Source organism: Lactuca serriola, chromosome 3 (genome assembly GCF_051521515.1).
Source record: "Lactuca serriola cultivar US96UC23 chromosome 3, Lser_US96UC23_V15, whole genome shotgun sequence".
Taxonomy (NCBI): domain Eukaryota; kingdom Viridiplantae; phylum Streptophyta; class Magnoliopsida; order Asterales; family Asteraceae; genus Lactuca; species Lactuca serriola.
Genome location: NC_136410.1, coordinates 273,096,225 through 273,101,836, shown reverse-complemented (window position 1 = coordinate 273,101,836; position 5,612 = coordinate 273,096,225).

Sequence of the window (5,612 nt, the reverse complement as noted above, 5' to 3'; positions counted from 1 at the left end):
TCATTGATACAGGTTGTGGTATTCACATATGTTCTGATTTGTAGGGACTAAGAAGAAGTGAGAATGTGGAGCATGGGAAGATAAACTTGATCATGGGGAATAGGAAAGTTTCACCTGTCACCATGATTGGAGTTTACTCTTTGTCGCTAAGTAGTGGGTTGACAATAGATTTCTTACTCGTCTGAAATGGCGAGAAATATTATTTCCTTTCATTCTTTGTACAAATAAGGGTTTGCTTTTTCTTTTGATAATGAATGTGGAGGTATTAATGATTTCTTTAATAATGTTCTTAATCTTAAAGCATTACCTTGTGATGGTGTCTATGAAGTTGTGTTGGTTGTAGATAACCTAGGAAATAATGTGTTGTGTATTGATTCTACCAATAGCTTAGATAATGCATCATTATGGGATTGTCGACTTGGACATGTAAGCAAGAAAGACATAGGCCAACTCCAAAAGGATGGAGTATTGGAGTCATTAGACCTAAAATCAGATGATAGTTGTGAATATTGCTAACTTGTAAAAATGACAAAATCACCCTTCACTGGTTCTTGTGCTAGTGGTGAAGGTTTGTTGGATCTAGTATGCACGGATGTGTGTGGACCCTTCAGACCCGCCACAAAGGATGCTAATAGATTCTATGTGACTTTTACTAATGATTATAGTAAATATGGATATGTCTACTTAATCAAGCATAAGTCAGAAACCTTTGAAAATTTAAAAGAGTTTAAGCAGGAAGTGGAGAATCAATTGGGCAAAAACATTAAGATGCTCCGATCTGATCGTGGTGGTGAGTATCTTAGTATAGAGTTCCTTGACTATCTTAAGGAATGTGGGATAGTCTCACAATTTACACCTCCCATGACACCACAGCTTAATGGTGTGGCTGAGAGGCGAAATCAAACCTTGTTAAACATGGTTCGTTCCATGATGAGTTAAGCTTCGCTACTAATCTCATTTTGGGGGTATGCCCTAGAGACTGCCGCCCATATACTTAATCTAGTCCTTATAATGAAGGTTGCCAAAACACCTCACGAGATGTGGACTGGAAAAGTTCCCAATCTAGACCACATATAGAATTAGGGTTGTGAGGCTTTCGTGACGCGTGGTGTAACATCCAAAATTTCAAACCAATTTAAACTTTTTAAAACATGCCAAGTTCATCAAAACATTACAACTTTGTTTTCAAAATATTGATTATCAGAGTCTTTCCCAGAAACATAAACATAATAAGAGGAGTTGTACGATCATGCCTTGGCCTTGCCTCGATCCCCTGATGTACCTGAAACAATAAACTGAAATTGTAAGCCTGAAAGGTAGTGAGTTACCCCCAAAATACTGATACACATACAGTCCACATAGCAATATCAACATTAACATATCATATCAATCAAAACAGAACAACATTTACTAGGTCCACAGCTTTACAAGCTGGACAACCCCTGGGCCCTCATTGCGAGTCCGGAATGCCTATCGGGCCCTCAGTTCATATCTGGAATGCCATCAAGCCCTCAGTACGAGTCTAGAATGACTACCAGGCCCTCAGCTCGTATTTGGAATGCTCCTGAGTCCTCAGTATGAGTATGGAATGTCTACAGGGCCCTCAGATCATATCTGGAATACTCTAGGTTTTGTTGGCTACGCACAGAGCAGTACAACCTCAACCCATCCCACATAACATGTCGACATGTATCATAACTAATGCACGTACAAATAAACATACAGTATCGCAGGTACTCCTACAGGTCTACCTAACTAGCATATCAACTTGCATACATTACTAACTCAAACTGAACATATCAATAACTACTAGGATATCAATCCAATGGGCCGGACTTGGTGCCTTAGACCCCTTAGTATAGTGAGGATAACTCACCTCGCAACTGATGTCAAAAACTAGGAAGCTTCAACTCCCGAATCACCAACACGAACTTCACTACTTTCCAAAAGATGCTAACTACAATAGATCTTAGGTGCTTTAAGTTCCTTGCTTCTGATTTCTTGATATCCAAGCTCTTTTCTCTCCAAGAAAATCCTCCTGAGAATCAGGGCATTACAATTATCCCCCACTTGAACTTGACTTCGCCCTCGAAGTCCTCTGGAATAAACAACATTGGGTAGTGCTCGTGCATCTCTGCCTCTGGCTCCCATGTCCACTCGGATCCCCTCTGATGTTCCCACTGCACCTTCACCAAAGGTATTTCCTTATTCTGCAAACTCTTCTTCTTCCTTTCCAAGATGGCCACATGCCTCTCCATGTAGTTCAGGCGCTCTTCAACCTGAATGTCATCCATCGATACTACCGCCTCCTAGTCCGTGATGCACTTCCGTAACTGCGAAACATGGAACGTGCTGTGAATCCGGCTAAGCTCCTCCGGAAGCTAAAGCCTATAAGCCACTTTGCCAACCCTGGCGATGATCCTGAATGGCCCAAGATACCGAGGGCCCAATTTGCCCCTCTTCTTGAAGCGGATCACACCCTTCCAGGGCGAGATCTTCAGAAGTACCATGTCACCTACCTGGAATTCCAACTCAAATCGGCGTCTGTCCGCATAACTTTTTTGCCGACTCTGAGCTGTCTGCAATCGCTGCCTGATCTGCTAAATCTTCTCGGTAGTCTGCAAGACCACCTCCGTCCGACCCATTACCCTGTGACCCACCTCGCCACAACAAACCGGGGTAAGACACCTCCGCTCGTACAACAGCTTGAATGGCAGGGCGCCAAGACTAGAATGATAGTTGTTGTTGTAGGAGAACTCCGCAAGTGGTAGGTGAGAATCCCAACTCCCACCGAAGTCGATGAAACATGCCCTCAACATGTCCTTGAGGGTCTAAGTAGTCCGCTCACTCTGGCCCTCTGTCTGCGGGTGGAATGTTGTGCTGAAGTGCAATCGCGTGCCCAGCTCCTCCTGAAACGTTTGCCCGAAACGGGAGGTAAAGCTGACATCCTGATTAGAGACAATGGAAATGGGAATTCCACGGCAAGACACGATCTCGCGAACATACACGTCGGCCAGTTTCTCGGCCGACGAACTCTCCCGTATGGCCAAGAAACGGGCACTCTTGGTCAATCGATCCACGATGACCCAAATGCCATCAAACCCATTCGCCGTCCTTGGCAGCTTTGTGATAAAGTACATCGTGATGTGTTCCCATTTCCACGTGCGAATGTCCAGGGGCTGCAACTTTCCATGTGGCCTCTGATGCTCGATCTTGACCATCCTACAGGTCAAGCACCTCTTGACGTACGAAGAAATATCGCGCTTCATACACGGCCACCAATAGCTTAAACTCAAATCCCGTTACATCTTGGTGGTCCCCGGGTGAATAGAGAAGTGAGACTTATCAGCCTCCTCAATAACCAACTGCCTAACCCCACTAGACACCGAAACCCAAACCCGACCACATCGGGTCAGTAATCCCCGACTATCCTGCACGAACCTGGTATTCTCACCCTTGATCCTCTCCAACTTCCAATTCTTCAGTCGTATGCCCTCTACCTGGGCATCTCTGATCAAACTCACAAGCGGAGAATCCACCGCTATCCTCAAGCATACTGCGGGGGTCGAAGATCCAGCCGACTTGCGGCTCAAATCATCCGCAACTGCATTCGCTTTACCAGGGTGGTAAAGGATCTCTCAATTGTAGTCATTGACTACGTCCAGCCACCTGTGCTGTCTCATGTTCAGGTTCGGCGGATCCATGATATGTCGCAAGCTCTTGTGATACGTGTAAGTGGTATAGTGGACCCCATAAAGGTAATGTCTCCATATCTCGAGGGGGAACACCACCGCCCCCAGCTCCAAGTCATGCGCAGGGTATCTCGTCTCATGTGGCTTCAACTGTCGCGATGTGTAGGCTATCACTCGTCCTCTCTGAATGAGGACCGCCCTTAAACTTGTGATGGATGCATCACAGAACACCACAAAATCCTCAACCCCCTCCAAGAATCTCAAGAATGGTGCCTCACACAAACACTGACGGAGGGTCTCAAACGCCCTCTGCTGCTCGGGGGCCCCACCGGAAATCCACCCTTTCCTCATCAAACGAGTGAGGGGTACTGTAATCTTGGAGAAATCCTGTATGAATCTCCCGTAGTATCCTACCAATCCCAGAAAGCTCCTAATATCTGAGCGAGATTTTGGGACCTTCCATTGCATAACCGCCTCGATTTTGGCCGGATCGACCAAAATCCCCTCCTGGTTGATGAGATATCCGAGGAACTAGACCTCTCGCAACCAAAACTCACACTTTGAGAACTTGGCATACAACCATTCCCGTCTCAAGACTCCTAACAGCTCTCGCAAATGCTCCTCATGCTGCTCTCGGGTCTTGGAATACACCAAGATATCATCTATAAATACTATGACCGAGCGGTCAAACATCGGTCTGCAGACCCGATTCATCAGGTCCATAAATACTGCTGGCACGTTGGTGAGCACAAACAGCATCATCACCAACTCGTAATGTCCATAACCAGTTTGGAACGCGGTCTTCTCCACGTCCTCCTCTCTTACCCTGACCTGATGATACCCAGACCTCAAATCTATCTTGGAAAACCAAGATGCGCCCTACAACTGAGCAAAGAGATCATCTATCCTCAGGATTGGGTAACGGGTCTTCACCGTTAGCTTGTTCAACTCCCAGTAATTAATGCACATCCAGTGTGAACCGTCGTTCTTCTGGAAAAAAAGAATCAGCACTCCCCATGGAGAACTGCTAGGTCGAATGAGCAGCTTGTCCAACAGTTCCTGTAGCTGCGACGAAAGCTCCTGCATCTATGGTGGCGCCAATCGGTACAACGCCTTAGCGATAAGGGCCGCAGCTGGCACCAGGTCGATCTTGAACTCAACATACCTCTCCGGAGGTATCCCTAGAACTCCTCCGGAAACACATCTGCAAACTCCTTGTCCACTGGTACATCGGAAACCGAGGTCTGGTCCCTGAATCACGGATCTATCACATACACTAGATAACCCATACTGTCACACCCCGAAACCGATGGCGGAAACGTTCCGGGGCGGAGGACGTCATGTAAAGTATCACAACCAATGTACATAGTAAGCATAGTAAACACGAAACATTACATTACATAAATTTATTACATTAGTTTGAAAGTGGAAAAGTAAAGTAATACAAGTTTCGTAGATACATAAGTTTTAAACAAAAGTTAGACGTGACTCCCATTTGTTCCGCCTTCTGCAAAAGGATGTGAGATACCTGTTGTAACAACGGAAATTTTAAAACAAAATTTTCATTTCTTAAAAATGTATTTTCATCCAAATAAGGCATAAAGACCCAATGTATCATGTCATAGTACAAAACACATAAATCCCAAGATCATAAATTGAAAGACCCCAACTTTCGTATTTATGAAAGGCCCAAACTTTCATACTATTCCAACATTATTCTTAAGTTACTTCCTCGAAACATGCTACATGCATATTTATAAAACAATATTTTATATTGATAAAGTGATTACATAGGATTGGATACAAACCCACTAAATTTTATTTACATTTCATATCTACCCAGGAATCTATTATTCATATACATACATGAACATTAAAACTATATTGAATACAGAGAAATAGTATTAACTATTCTAAATC